This window comes from Phoca vitulina, unplaced genomic scaffold (genome assembly GCF_004348235.1).
Source record: "Phoca vitulina isolate PV1807 unplaced genomic scaffold, GSC_HSeal_1.0 scaffold64, whole genome shotgun sequence".
Lineage (NCBI taxonomy): Eukaryota > Metazoa > Chordata > Mammalia > Carnivora > Phocidae > Phoca > Phoca vitulina.
Genome location: NW_022589767.1, coordinates 523,791 through 540,484, shown reverse-complemented (window position 1 = coordinate 540,484; position 16,694 = coordinate 523,791).

The following is a 16,694-nucleotide window of genomic DNA, read 5'->3' as shown; positions in this document are numbered from 1 at the left end:
TCAGGTCGTGAACTTGCCGTCATGATTTCCCAGTCGTGGGATCAAGCCCCGCATTGGGCTCTGTGCTCAGCATAGAGTCTGCTTCAGGTTCTCTCTCCCTCTCCCTCCTGCTCACTCTCTCTCTCTCAAATAAATAAATAAATGAAATCTTTTTAAGAAATGAATTGTAAAAATAAAAATGTGCTTTAATGACAGATCAAGTAGAAATATACTTAAAATCACAAAAGATTAATTTAAATTTGACATACAGAAAGACTTCTGACTAAAGCCGGAGTCACTAAAATAGGTTGTCACTTGTAACGAATACTTCTTTCCTGGAAAGTGGCCCTTGAATAATAAAGCAGATCTAGCAAGGATATTTACTATCCGGACCAGGTCAATGAAATTTTAAGTGATATCTTTAAGTTGTTTACAACCAACATTTATTCTTTTTAGTAAAAGAGAAACTGGAAAGTTACCAATATGTTAGAAACGCAAGCTACTATCAAGAGCTAAAAATTACATGCTGTTTATATCCTACATCAGTGATTTTCAAATTGTAGTGCACTTCAGAATTGCTTGGAGGTCTTGTTAAAACACAGATTGCTGCCTGCTCCACCATCTCCCTCCGTGCCTCTCCAGTTTCTGATTCTTCAGGTCTGGCTAGTGTCTGGTAATTTGTAATTTGCATTTCTAACGAGTTCCCAGATGGCACTGATGTTCCTGGTTCCAGGGACTGCATTTTGAGACCTCCTGCCTTAAACTCTCAAGACAAAGGAATCATTTCTTTCTCTGTCCTCCCTCCCTTTTCTTTCATCTTCCCTCCCTCCCTCCTTCCTTCCTCCCTGCCTCTCTTCCTCCCTCCCTTCTTCCGTGCCTTCCTTCCTTCATTCCTTCCTTCCTTCCTTTGTAACTTTATGGTTCTTTTCTATGTTCATTTTAAAAAGTTCACCGGTGGGGGCACCTGGGTGGCTCAGTTGGTTGAGCTTCCAACTCTTTATTTCAGCTCAGGTCATGATCTCAGGGTTGTGAGATTACTCTGGGCATGGAGCCTGCTTAAGATTCTCTCCCTCCCTCTCCCTCTGCCCCTCCCCCCCCACCCTGCTGGAGAGTGCTCTCTCTCTCTCTTAAAAAAAAAAAGAAAAATATTCAGCGGTGTGATATGTCTAGTGTCCATCCTGCTAAGACGGCATGGTTTAGGGGGCTTAGGTGATTAGGAAAAACTAGGAGGGTATTCTCTTTGGCAATGCATTCATGCTACAGCTAACAGAGGATCTGGAGAGCTTGTATGGAATCTGGAATTTAATTCAAGTCTGTATTTTAGCATCTCAATTGGTGATCATCTTAGCACTTTCTTTATAGTTTCTGTAGATCCCCCCTTCACATCTGTCTGTGCCACAGGTGTGCACAGTGCAGAATGTGGTTTAAAATGTGTGCAAACTTCATCCAGATCCTTGGAGCTTTCCCAGCTGTCTTTATATATATACATATATGAGGTTTATTAAGCTATAATTGACAAAGTTGTGAGATATTTAAAATGTACTTCGTGATGATGACACAGGTAAAGACTGTGACAGATTCCTCCGATCTAGTTAATGAACATATCCATCACCTCACATATTTCCTTTCTTTGTGTGAGAGAGAACATTTAAGTCCTACTCTCTTAGCAAATTTCAGTTATACAGTATAGTATTATTACTATAGTCCCCACGCTTTACATTAGATCCTCAGACTTTATTCATTTGTAGCAGAGTTTGTACCCCTTTACCAACCTCTCCTTATTTCTTCCACCCTCCAGTCCCTGGCAACCGTGTTTCTAGTGTTTTCTCCCATTCTGCGAGTTGCCTTTTCATTTTGTTGATAACTTCCTTTGCTGTACAGAAGTGTTTTAGTTTGATGTACTCTCACTTGTTTATTTTTGCCTTTACTTTTGGTGTCAATCCCAAAAATCCTCATCAAGACTAATGTCAAGGAACTTTGAGAACTTTAAGAACTCCTGCACTGGGGCGCCTGGGTGGCTCAGTTGTTGGGCGTCTGCCTTTGGCTCAGGTCATGATCCCGGGGTCCTGGGATCGAGCCCTGCATCAGGCTCCCTGTTCCACTGGAAGCCTGCTTCTCCCTCTCCCTCTGCTGCTCCCCCTCCTTGTGCTCTCTCGCTCGCACTCTCTGTCTCTCAAATAAATAAAATCTTAAAAAAAAAAAAGAACTCCTGCACTAAGCTCAGGACAGAAGAACCATTTCTTTTCTTTTCTTTTTTAAAAAATTTTATTTATTTATTTGACCGAGAGATAGAGAGCACAAGCAGGCAGAGCGGCATACAGAGGGAAAGGGAGAAGCAGGCCTCCCACTGAGCAGGGAGCCCGACGCGGGGCTCGATCCCAGGACCCTGGGATCATGACCTGAGCTGAAGGCAGATGCCCAACCAACTGAGCCACACAGGCACCCCAGAAGAACCATTTCTAACTGGTATTTTTCTGGGCTCATGCAGTTAAACCAAACATAACCAAACGCACTCAAAACCATAAGCAAACAAACAGCAAAATATTTTACTGGCTTACTCCTTAGGGTCCTGGTTTATCCAAATTGGACATGGGGATAATGGTGGTCTGCAGAGTTAAATATATGTACGCACATTCACAAACTGAAAAGCAAAGCTCTATGTGTTCAGATTGTCACATGTCTGTGAAGGATCCTAGTATATTGGAATCACTACAGAATTTGCTTTCAGGCCATCCAGAGTTTAAAGCCTAGGTCTGCTACTTATCGAGCATGTACTCATGTACATTGGTTTTCATAACACCAATTAAGAGTGAATGTTGAGAACGCTATCAGGTAACATATGTTAAAATGTCTGGCATATAGTAGGCATTCACAACTAATAGCTACCATATATTAGAGTCCTACTATGTGCATTGCAGTCCGCTGGGAGCATTAGCTTGTCTGGTCCCCATGAGATCCCCTCCAGTCACGGTCATCATCATCATCATCATCATCATCATCATCATTATCATCATCATCGTAACCACCATCATTCCCATTTTTCAAACAGGAAAACAGAATCCCCAGATCACAAAGGCCAAAATGCAAGGTCAAAGCCCCAGTAGTTTGAGACCAGAAGCTTGTCTTGCTACAAAGATGGGTTTTCTTCTCCCCTTTAGCTTTCTCATCTCAAGTTGCCTGGCTGTGATTAGGAACCAGAGGTTCTCACTGCAGAGTGACTTCCTCCTTGAGTCGATTTCCAAGCCTAGCCCTTAGCTCTCTTCTCTCCAAGCAATGTTCGATACTCTGATATCTTAATCCGTCAAAACCTTGTTGGCAGACCTAATTAGGCAAAAATAAGATATGGGAAAAAATATTACATGTCATAATCTAGTCTCCACTTTTTCCTACAATGCTCCAATAATCCTTCAGTCTTTCTGCTGTTAGATTTTGTTCCCAGGGGGGAAAAAATCTGACCCTGAACTTCTACAACATGTTGCTCATCCTCTGACTACTCAATACAAAAGAGCCAGTATTATAGCACAACCGATCTGTATTGTATTGTCAATGATATAAATTATAAAAAGGCATTTTCATCCTCCCTTACTTCATGATATAGATACCTGCCCAATGCTAGCTGCCGCCTCTCCCAGTCAAATATTATCTAATGTCATTTTCTTCATGACTCTTTGCCTTATTCCCAGATTTTTTCTTAGCCTCCAAGTCCCCAAAGCACTTTAAGTCACGTTTTTTTTGGTTTTTCCTTGCCCAATGTTCTATATTATATACTACTTGTCTTCTCTTATCACCCACTAGATTGTGATTTCTCTTTTTTTCTTTTTAAATTTCTTTTTATTTTTTTAAAGATTTTATTTATTTATTTGAGAGAGAGAGAGAGTGAGAGAGCATACATGAGTTGGGGGGAGGGCAGAGGGAGAGGGCGAAGCAGACTCCCCGCTGAGCAGGGAGTCCGACAAGACCCCGGGGTTGATCCCAGGACCCTGGGATCATGACCTGAGCCGAAGGCAGATGCTTAACCAACTGAGCCATCCAGGCGCCCCTAGATTGTGGTTTTTCTTGAGAGACTGATCATTTATTTACTCATCATGCTTTCAGTCAGTCAGTCTGCTGGTGCTGCAGACACTGTATGGTGAGGGAGACCAAGAATCAGACTTCCAGAGGCACACAATCTGGTGATCTCAGAGGATGCTTGGAGAAGCTAGGGAACACTTCATAAAGAAAGTAGAGTTTGAACACAGTCTTGAAGGAATAACGAAAGCTCTCAGATGTGCAGAAGGGGAAGGTGTATTCCAGGCAGAGGAAACGATCTGTAAAAATGCACGGAGATGTGACAGCACGTGAATAAAAAGGATTTCTAGAGGGTGCAATGCATTTACCTAGAAAGGCAGATCTGGCTCAGGAATGCCCCCACTAACCCCTTATCCAACTGTTCTTGACATCACTGATCTATCAAGGTTCTCCTCCTTCATACTGAGCTCAGGTATCTCAGAGTCCTTCTTAGCAAGGTGGTCCAGGTAGCCATTACCATCGACCGAAGTTTTCGCAGAATACAAAATCTATCTGCCAAAACTTCCCTGACTAAGGTGTATAAACTTCTATTTTGTAAAATTTCAGTCAAGTGAGGCCGACATTTTACTGTAGGAGAAGCTTTTAGAATAAATAACTCCGATGAATTCTCATCCATGACAGCCTTCGGTCCATACCTCAGATAAGAGCAAAGAGATGTTAGTGTTGCTGAAGGTGGATTAGGGGCCGGAAGAGAAGAAGAGTGGTTAAAGGAGCAAGAGAAGGACATGCTGAGTCAAGCTCTGAGGATTCTGTTACATTTTTTTCTTCCCCTTATCATTGAAGAAGTGAGTGATAGCAAACAGACTGAGTTAACAGGAGGAGGGGAGAGGAGAGCCTTCCTGGGCTGAGTGCTTACCTTTTAGTGGCTGTTTTGAAATTTTGTTTCATTACTCATTTGATTCTGCTTAGGTACATTGTACATTGCTCCTGGAATATGTCTGCAAATAATAACAGTAACTTATATCTTTCAGTCCCAATGATCGGCACATAAAATATTATACAAAGCTCTTTACTGCCTCCAGGAGGTGGGTCATCAGAACCGCCCCTCATTTCACCGTTCACAGAGACTGCAGTGTTGTATGGGGAGGAAATACCGTCATTATTTACTTATTTTTATGAGACACTCCTAAATTATTGAAGTCTTTTACTCTTTTTTACAAGCTACTCCTCAGAGCAATACTGAGAAATCGGTCAGCATTGTTCTAATCTTTTACAGATAGGAAAAAGAGGTCTCAGTTTAGTAAGTTGTTTTCTGAAGGGCTGACAATCAAAAACAAGAGTCTTTTTTTATGACTGGGATCTCCTTTGCAGTTTGGTCATGAGCAAAATGAGGAATTAATAAAAATAATGTTATCTTCTTAATTATCTTGGAATTTTATTAAATCTCCACAATATGTGAGATGCTGCACAGATTACAGATCTGACATATATTAAGGTGCTTAAGCAACACAGTATGTCAAATGTATAAGAGCCCATATTTATTATATACAATATGCTGCATATTTTCGTTTGGGCGTTTAGACATAGTAAAAGATTCACATTATGCTCTTCCCTTCTTCATCACCCTCATTTTGCTCCCTTCCCCACCTTGCCAGGTGACCATAATAATCTGATCAATTACAGAGATGTCACCCTGTTTGCTTCTAGGCCTTCTACTTGTTGGTGCCCCACTGAGAACTGCTCCGACTCTTTTTCCATGCTGAGATCTGTGGTTTTATCATGGCAATAGGTAAAGTAATAAATTTAAAAATAAATCTGATTTGTAATGTCAGAAAAATGTATTTGCATGTATTCAACTGTATTTGAATATATCCAAAAATGTATTTGAACATATATAGAAACATTGTAAATACATACAAAAAGCCTGAAAAGATGAAACCCATGTTTTAAAAATTATTTCACCTTTTAATTAGCAAATTCTTTCAAATATACAGAAAATTGCAATTAAAGAGTACAATTGCAATTAAGGAAGAGTACAAAAAGAATCCACATGCATTTTACCCAGATTCACCTATTAACATTTTAACCCATTTGCTTTATTGTTCTCTCTTTTTGTCCAGATGATTTGAGGGTAAGCTATATAAATCATGGCCTTTTACCCCTAAATTTTCAGTGTGTATTCCCTAAGAATCATGATAATCTCTTATAAAACCACAGTTATGTACAACTTCAGTATATTTAACATTAATATGATACTTTTATTAAATCTACTGCCTGAATTCCCATTTTGCAAATTAACCCAACCATGTCTTTATAGCATTTTTTCTCCTCCAGCACACAGATCCCATCTGGTACTGCGTTTGGTTGCCATGTCTCTTTAGTCTTCTTCAATCTGGAATATTTTCACAGCTTTTCTTTGTCTCTCATGACATTGGCATTTTTGAAAAGTACAGTCCCCCCCTTTTTAATATAACATTTCTTATTTTGGGTTTGTCTGGCATTTCCTCATTATTAGATTCAGATTATGCATTTGCAGCTGGAATACTACCTAAGTGATCCTTCTCAGCATACCTTATCTAGAGACACAAGATCTCCATCTGCTCCTCATGGGTGGTTTTAATTCTGCCCACTTGGTCAAGGTGCTGTTCAATTTCTCCACTGCGTCATTACTCTTTTTTCTCTTCCGACTAAAAAAGGACCTATGGATGGATACTTTAAATCCACAGAAATGTCTTGTTCCTCATCAACATTTTCTCCTCTACGTAGTATCCATGGATGAATCTTAGCTGATCCAGTTTGTACCATGACAGTAACAAAATGCTGACTCATAACTCCAGCACATCCTCCACCATCACCAATCAGGACTTAGCGTCTTGTTGTTAGCAAGAACACTCCCTTTTCTCTATTTATTTATTTTTTATCAGTCTGATTCATGAACTCCTATTTTTTTCAATGAGTTATAATTCATTGCTGTACTTAATTACGTAAAACAGACTTGATAGGGGTTATCCCTGATGAGTGGGCTATGTGGGGAAAAGCTTTAAAAGGGAGATTTTAACTTTTTACTCTTACAGTTTATGCTTTTTAACATAAGTAGTATATATTATTCCTTTTTAAAAAAAATCAAATGGAAAAATAAGTAAGTTGTGAGAGAAAATTTCCTTCAGGATCTCTAGAGGCACCATGTCATGGCCTTGACAAGATGAGCCCTCCTGATGTTCTTTTTCTTATATAAGAAGCAAACATAAGAAAGCAAATTTCTGGAATTAAAATTCCAGCAGTAGTAATGAATTTGCACTGATGACTGATGGCCTCTAAACTAACCTTATGATTGACTGGTTAGGTGTACAAATGAGCTAGTTAGAATTGGTTTTACAGTGCACTGCTTAGGAAATGTGGGAAGTGCAAACTGGAGCAGCCATTGTGGAAAACAGTATGAAGATTCCTCAAAAAGTTAAAAATAGAACTACCCTATGATCCAGTAATCCCACTACTGGGTATTTACCCAAAAAATACAAAAACACTAATTCAAAGGAATACATGCATCCCTCTGTTTATTGCAGCATTATTTACAATAGACAAATTATGGAAACAACCCAAGTGTCCATTGACTGATGAATGATAAAGAAAGTGTGATGTATCTGTATCTATATCTATATACCTTTTTTTTTGTATATATATGTATATATATTATGCATATATACATTATGTATATATATTATGTATATATATTTTGTATATAGATATTCCTTATGTGTATATACAAACACACACACACACACACACACACACACATAATGGAATATTATTCAGCCATAAAAAAATAATGAAATCTTGCTGTTTGCAATGACATGGATGGAGCTATAGAGTATAATGCTAAGTGAAATAAGCCAGTCAGAAAAAGACAAATACCATATGATTTCACTCATATGTGGAATTTAAGGAACAAAACAAATGAGCAAAGGAAAAACAAAAGAGAGAGAGAGAGAGAATGAAACCAAGAAACAGACTCTTAACTATAGGGAACAAAATGATGATTACCAAAGGGGAAGGGGTGGGGGATGAGTTAAATAGGTAATGGGGATCAAGGAGGGCACTTGACATGATGAGCACTGGGTGATGGATAGAGTTGCTGAATCACCATATTGTATACCTGAAATTAATATAACACTGTAAGTTAACTATACTGGAATTAAAATAAAAAGAAAAAAATGCTGGAAGCTAAATTAACTGTTATCAAGATATCTCAAAAATAAAAAAGACATCTCTAATTGTTAGAGAACTTGGGATTGTTTCAAGAAAGTTTTGAGGAGGAAAATATATGAGGACACGAATCTTCACAAAGTTGATATTTAAGAATTGTCTTATAATGATTATTTTATTTTCATTAAATAAAATTAAATCAAATCCAATCTCATCCAACCAGACTGGCAAAAATGCATATAGTTTTGTGATATAGATAGATAGATAGATCTTTATCTATAATTTTATTTATTTATTTTTTTAAGATTGATTTGTTTTAGAGAGAGAGCATGTGCACATGGACAGGCACACGCAAGCGGCGGGTGGGGGAGGGACAGAAGGAGAGAGAATCTCAAGCAGATTCAGTACTGAGTGGGGTGCCTGATGAGGGGCTCGATTTCATGACCCTGAGATTATGACCTGAGCAGAAACCAAGAGTCAGATGCTCAACCAACTGAGCCAACTGAGCCACCCAAGCACCCCACTTGTTTTATATATATTTTTTTATTTTCATATATTTATATTTAATTTATACATATATATGTATGTATCTTAAGATTTTATTTTATTTTTCTTAATCTTTTTTTTTTTTAAGATTTTATTTATTTATTTGACAGAGAGAGAGACAGCGAGAGAGGGAACACAAGCAGGGGGAGTGGGAGAGGGAGAAGCAGGCTTCCTGCTGAGCAGAGAGCCCGATGCGGGGCTCGATCCCAGGACCCTGGATCATGACCTGAGCCGAAGGCAGACGCTTAACGACTGAGCCACCCAGGCACCCCTTAAGATTTTATTTTTAAGTAATCTCTACACCCAACATGGGGCTCAAACTCACAACCCCAAGATCAAGAGTCACACACTCCAGCAGCTGAGCCAGCCAGGTGCCCCAATTTCATGTTATATTTTAATATATTATTCTGCCCCATTCTCACTATTTTTTTTTTAAAGATTTATTTATTTGTCAGATGGAGAGAGCACAAGCAGGGAGAGCGGCAGGCAAAGGGAGAAGCAGGCTCCCCGCTGGGCAGGGAGCCCATGCGGGACTCGATCCCAGGACTGTGGGACCATGACCTGATCTGAAGGCAGATGCTTAACCGACTAAGCCACCCAGGTGCTCCTGCCTGCCATCATTCTCACTATTAATCTACATTTCTGTAAAGAAAATTTACCTCTATTCTGTTGTCTTCTTCACAGATTTTTTTTTTTTTTGCCTGAATGAAGGGTTTTTCAAAGATAGGAATGTCAGAAAAATCAATGATGCCTAGATATATGGGCAATTGTAGAGAAAAAACTCTTCCCGTGCCCCCCTTCCCCAACACACACACTTTAGAAGCAGATCGCTTTGTTCAGGTTGCAACCTGTGCTTCTGATCCATTAGCTATAGATCTGAGGTTCCATGACCCCCTCCTCAGGTTTGATTAATTTGCTAGAGTGGCTTATAGAACTCAAGAAGTTTACTTGCTAGATTACCAGTTTATTACAAAGGATATAGAAGGGTATATGTGAACAGCCAGATGAAGAGATACATGGGATGAAGTTCCAAAGGAGCGTCTGTCCCCTTGAGTTTGGGGTATACCACTCTTCCAGCATTCTTATCCACCAAATCAAAAGCCCCCCAGACTCTGTTCCTTTGGGTTTTTATGGAAGCTTCATTACATAAGCAGGACTGATTAAATCATTAGCCATTGGTGATTGAACTCACTCTTCAGCTCCTGTCCCTTTCTTGGTCAGAAGCTGTGCCTGGAAGTTTCAACCCTCTAATCACTTGGTTGGTTTCCCTGGCAATCCAAAAGTCACCTCATTAATACAAACTCAGGTCTGTTTGAAAGGGGCTTGTTAGGAATAACAAAAGACAACTTATAATTCTTATCACTTAGGAAGTTGCAAGGGTTTTTAGAAGTTCTGTGCCAAGAATGAGCAGGAAGACCAAATGTATATTTCTTATTATAAATCACAATATTATAGCAATATTTTTCCCAAGAGCTGAATATGCAAACTGAGCACAGGAAACATTTTCTGCCTGTCTGTTTTAAGAATTGAGTCCTCTTGGAAAAAAGATTCTTTTCTCCTAGAACAGCCCCAAGTTTGCCCTTTGACAGAGCTCTGGCTTAGAATCTGTAATTAGCCTCAGATAAGTTGGAGTCTCAAAAAATGGAGTAACGGTGTGGGGTGTTAAAAGATAAAATGAGGCCTGTTTAAAATTTTAAGAGTTTCTTTGAGTAAAAATCAATTCAAATCAAGCAGAGTCAAATCAAATGCGGTTATGAGCACTCACTCCAATGACATGCCCTAGGGGCAAGACTTTTCTAGGGAAGACATGGAAGCAAAGGAAGGAAATTGATTGGCTACAATGTAAGCTGTTCCATTGTCTGGGAAAGGCTAGTTGGCTGTTTGTGATTGGTTGTCCATAGGTTTTAATTTCTTAACCTGGAGGTATTAACAGACTTAGCTTCTGGTTTGCTTATGTAGACTAAGAGCCATTAAAGTAACCTCAGCCTCCTTGTTTAATTAATTGAACAATTTCCCCCTTTTGGTCATCCTCTCAGTGCCACTCTCAGTCTCCATCAGAGACTTGTCTCATCATGAAACTAGTAGTTTATGACGTCAGGTCCAGGGAAGAATTGTTTTTGTTCATCTTATTGTTCATCTTATTTCTGTCTCTACAAGCATAGCATGACCGACCATCTAATGTTGGTCACTGCTGATGACTCTGACCATGTATTTAAGACCTTGGGAGAAGACATCAGGGAGACTGAAATGATGACTATCAAGAATGTAATCCCAAGACACTGAAGTGTGCTCCTTCGTCAGGGCCCCCATGAACCAAACTAGAATAAATCAAAGAATGTACCTCAAAGAGGTACCTGTTTTAGTGAGTGGCTTGTTTGTTCATTTCTTGTATTTGCTGCAATATCAGAGGTGCTGATCCAACAGGAGGTATTTGCTATGGTACAGATTCCTCCTTGTCCAGACAATAAATAATCTTATTGTAATCCTTAAAGAACTGTCTACTTTAAGATGCTGCCTGATTCTGGGGAGGAACCTTCCTAGTTAATCCTAATATTAGATCTCCAGCTGGTGTGCAGTTCTAAGAATCTGGACGGGCCCTTTTCAGTTGGGAGATGTGCACGCCAAGATTTAAGACCTTAAGTTTAGTTGCCAACTAGACAGTGACCTGGTATGGTGTTTTGGAGCCTACCTTCTAAAAAGGTTCCAGGGTTGTCTTTGTTCTTAGTGATTCCAAGTCAGAAGGGTGGGAGAAAATTGAAAATGTTAGCTCAGAGAGTCATAGATAAATATTTGAAGAAACCAGAAAAATTCAGGATCCAGTCTAATTTACAGGTAGATAGCAAAACCTCAAAGACAATGAACAAGAATAGAATTTAATACCCACAAGGCTATGCTAGCTTTCCATTGAAATATAATTTTTCTATCTGCAGGTACCCCTATTTCTAGCAAAGATAATCCAAATTCTAGAGGGAACAGGTAGGGAGAAAAAATAAATGTTTCAATTCTACTTAAAAAGGTATACTTTACCAGATTGCTGTAAATCATGAATAGCTTAAGAGAAAAGGGTTTCCTTAAACCTGGAAAACTAAAATATTAAGGAGCCAGCAATGTTTCAAAGCTAAAGTCATTAAAACTATGATTATCTTCATCAGTTCGCTAAATCTCATGCTATTAATGTTACAGGACTTCTTTTACTTTAGTGCCTGTGGTTCTTGGTCACACTGCTTCAAAGAATGAAGAGGTAGACCGGACGAAGAGTGGTGGGCAGCCAAGCAAAATTTATTGAGCCGTAGTAAAGTTTATTGAGTGATAGTACAAAGCTCTTGAAGAGGGTGGGGCCCCAAGAGGCAGGTTAGATGTAAGGGTTTTTATGGACTTGTTAGCAGACTGTTTGAATCTGATTAACCCTCCCTGCACCTGTCATCCAATCAGGTTTTTGTCATCTACCTATGATGTGGGAAAGGGTGGAGGGCTCCTTCCAGGATGGTGTAAAATCCTTTTAAGTGTGATTTCCTCTTAGGGTGGGAGCCCCTTTTCCCAGCCTGTCTTTCTTCCAACTATCCTTCATTATTAATTCTTGTTCTGCTTGAATCCAGCTTTTCCATTAGAGTTCTGAAAATTCTCACCCACTTCAGTGGTATGATCTCAGAGTGTCAGAAACCTGTATCATGGAGTACTTGTTAGAGGCCTTTCTATGATTCACTCTAAAGATAAAGCACTGTTACAAAAGCATCAGTACAAAACAGTAATTGTCTATAAATGACAAAAAGACTTTATTTATTTTTTTTTTTTAAGATTTTATTTATTTATTTGACAGATAGATAGAGAGCACAAGTAGGCAGAGAGGCAGGCAGAGGGAGAGGGAGAAGCAGACTCTCCACTGAGCAGGGAGCCCGACGTGGGGCTCGATCCCAGGACCCTGGGATCATGACCTGAGCCAAAGGCAGCCGCTTAACCGACTGAGCCACCCAGGCGCCCCGACAAAAAGACTTTAAAAATGGCCATGGCTAAAGATCTGATGAGAGTTCATTTGATAAGGAAACTTAGTTATTTCCATGGCATACAATAATTTAAGACAATAATTGGACAATGAGGGTACCGACAAATTTCTATGAACTTCAACTTCTAGAATACCTATATTAGCAACATATATCCATACACATATTACCTAAGAAAGTTTATGATCACTTCTATCACTTCTTTTTTTCATAGTAGTATCAAATTTTTTTTTTTTTAATTTTTTTTTATTGTTATGTTAATCCCCATACATTACATCATTAGTTTTAGATATAGTGTTCCATGATTCATTGTTTGTGCATAACACCCAGTGCTCCATGCAGAACGTGCCCTCCTCAATACCCATCACCAGGCTAACCCATCCTCCCAACCCCCTCCCCTCTAGAACCCTCAGTTTGTTTTTCAGAGTCCATCGTCTCTCATGGTTCTTCTCCCCCTCCGATTTCCCCCCCTTCATTCTTCCCCTCCTGCTACATTCTTCTTCTTCTTTTTTTCTTTCTTAACATATATTGCATTATTTGTTTCAGAGGTACAGATCTGAGATTCAACAGTCTTGCACAATTCACAGCATAGTAGTATCAAATTTTTTAAAGTTTTAATTGAAGTATAGTTGACATACAATATTATATTAGTTTCAGGTGTACAATATAATGATTAAACATTTATATACATTATGAAATGCTCACCGTGGTAAGTGTAGTTACCATCTGGTCATCATACAAAGTTATTACATTATTATTGACTATATTCCCTATACTGTACTTTTCATCCCTGTGACTTATTTATTTTATAACTGGAAGTTTGTACCTCTCAATCCCCTTCATGTATTTTCCTCATCTCTCTACTCCTCTTCCCTCTGTCAATCAAGAGTTTGTGCTGTGTGTTTATATCACCACTTCTTATGTGGCAATGCTTCTCACATATGTTAACATGCCAAATAGGACTAATCAGTTTAACATCTTCACATGGTGAGTGACAAATCCTTCTTTCAGGGACCCCAGAGGAAATCTCAAAGTCAGTTTGAGGACAAAAAGATTTCATTTCGATTTGATTTTGGAAAGTTGTAAAGAATGCCAAAGTTTGATCAAATAGGATCACAGGTCGTTATGAAATTATACTTACCTACTTACCAAAAGTGTTCATGGAAGATTTTGAAGGCAAATACAGAAGGTTACATTGCTGTGAACAAAACTTAGCTCTTTTGAATATCGAGGAGATTCAGTTCTCCCATAATCAAAGACCTGATAAAGACAACATAAAGCACAGGAAATTATTTCGGTAAGACACAAAATCATTGCTTTCCAGGTAGATTACACAAAAAGATAAAGAAAAACGTTTCAAAATCTCTTCCAAGAAAACTGTCATCTCTACAGAGAGAAAACTAAATTCTATTTTTGCACCAGTGTACTTTTTGATATTAAGGCTCATTCTTTAAAAACTTAAATAAATCCATTCCAATCATAGCCAGTTTGACCACACATAAATTTTTTTCCCCAGGATTCCTTTTCTACAAACCTTCTACAGTGTTTTTGCATCCATTTGGGTTTTGTCCTATATTTTTCCATTCTCAGTTTGGAACAACCAGTCATTCTACTTTAGGACAAAATGACTCTCTTTTTCTCTTAACAAAAGCATGCCCTCCCTTTCCTTATCCCAAAAACACATTTTATTTTCCTTACCTACCTTTCATACACAGTTTCCTTTCACTCTTATCATTCTAGTATTTTTAATTACATACACTGATCAGAATTCTTAACCCTTAGAAACCTTCATTTCTAGTGAAAACTAAGAAATAAGCAATTATGGACTGTTTGTTATACCTGCATTCTGTGGATTGGGAAATTTATAAATACTTTTCATAATTTCTAGAAGTACATTCTTCCTCATAGTAAGTTTTTCAGTGTGACACAGACATTTTTACTAACAAACATCTTTAGTTCCTTTCTAATAAGAAAGCAAAAGTAGATAGACCTGTGTTCAGTAATTAACCTTTCAGAGTTTTATCTTATTTGGAAATGATCTAGATATTCAATGAATATCCATCCTTTAACTTAACAGTATCACTTTAAGCTTTCAAGTTACCAAAAAGATTTTGGAAGCTATTTTTAAACAATTATGTTTAGATTTCTCATGAAAATTTCACAAGACATTGAACAGTTATCTTCTTAAGTTATTCTTCTTGCTGACAAATTCTGTAACAAGATAACAAGAGCTAATTAGACTTTTAGTAAAGCCAGGTAGGATAAAAGTTGTATGTCTGCATTGTATTTAATGTCAATAACTCTGAAGACATGCCAGTTTTTACTAAACTAGCAAAACAAAGTAGCTTTCATTTATAGAAGATTATCCCAGATCACTTGAACTTGAAAAATATTTAAGTTATTTTCCATATTTCTGAGAGAATAATTGATGTATATAAGCCCTTAATTTTACTTCAAGCTAATTAAAAAGAGCTCTTTTACAAATTAATTTTGGCAATACCAACTGGAGGTAGAAAAATCACAAATCTATACATACATAACTAGACATACATGAACATACAAACACAAACAAATCTTATAGCTTGTATTTAAAATTTTTAGCCATGAGACAGGTGCAGTAATGTAAAAATCACTAGTTCATAAAAGAAGAGATCCAAACTGTGTTTCTGGCAGAAGGGATAAGTTAAGTTTACTTGCTCATTTAGCTTAAGCTTTGTGCTAATATTTATGAGCAAGATTTTTTTTTAAGATTTTATTTATTTATTTGACAGAAAGAGAGAGAGCATAAGCAGAAGTGGTAGGCAGAGGGAGAGGGAGAAGCAGTCTCCCCACAGAGCAGGGAGCCTGATGCAATGCAGGCAGATCCCAGGGCCCTGGGATCATGACCTGAGCCAAAGGCAGACGCTTAACTGACTGAGCCACCCAGGTGTCCTTATGAACAAGATTCTTAAGATTTTTTTCATTTGCTTAATTTACATATAGCTCCTTCTCCACCCCTCCCCCTTCTGATAAGAATTATCTCCCTGAAGTTTGCATTTCAAAGAGATGGCTCTGGGTTCCTACAGAAGACTGGGTCAAAAATTTACATCTCAAAGGCACAAAGTAAGGATGTAAGTTTTCTCCAAGAAGGTGTTTTATTTCCAATAATCTGGATCTTTTACAATATCTGTAAGCCTTTTGAGATGAATAGGGAAGGTTTGAGGACTGTTAAAAAGGATTGGTAGTCTTTGAATTGCTTCTAGTGTTACATTTCTATTATTATAAAACAAGCACAGCTTGTTGTTTTTTTTTTAATTCCTCAGAGAATTGGGTTGCAACCTGAAAGATATCGAGGGCCTGACCCACCCATCCAAATTGTTTCTTTCTATCAGGGAGAAGATTTCCAACAAAGATGGAAATCAAAAGATTTAGAGCTGCGTGTCTTGGGAATGTTTTAGTAAATCCTTCCACAATGGTTTCAGGATGTTTTCTTTCCTTCCGAATACATTGTCCGATGTGAGCTGAGGAGAGGAGGACTTAAAGAGAGTTCCTGTCAGGCTCTGAATATCAGCTTCCAAGTCGACCGATTTCTGACTATAGAGCTCATTAAAAAAATCCTTTCAAACATATTATTATCAAGTTTTAGCCAGAACAAACAGAAATATTGCTGGCTGTATTGCACTCCTTAAAAAAATTTTTTTTCTTTTAAGCCAAAGATATATATTAAAATGATCAAAACCAAAATCAATAAGCCTTTTATGGCTTAGTCACAGACATAAGAGGCATCCCCAAAGAGGGTGCAAAAGACAGCCCTCTCAAGATGCAGAACCATTCACAAAGATAACCAAAAGAAAGGAAGACTTGGACAATTTTCCTAAGAGCTGACAACAGTCAGTAGGACATTACTGCAAAGTATTTTCTTTCTTTCTTTCTTTTTCTTTCTTTCTTTCTTTCTTTCTTTCTTTCTTTCTTTCTTTCTTT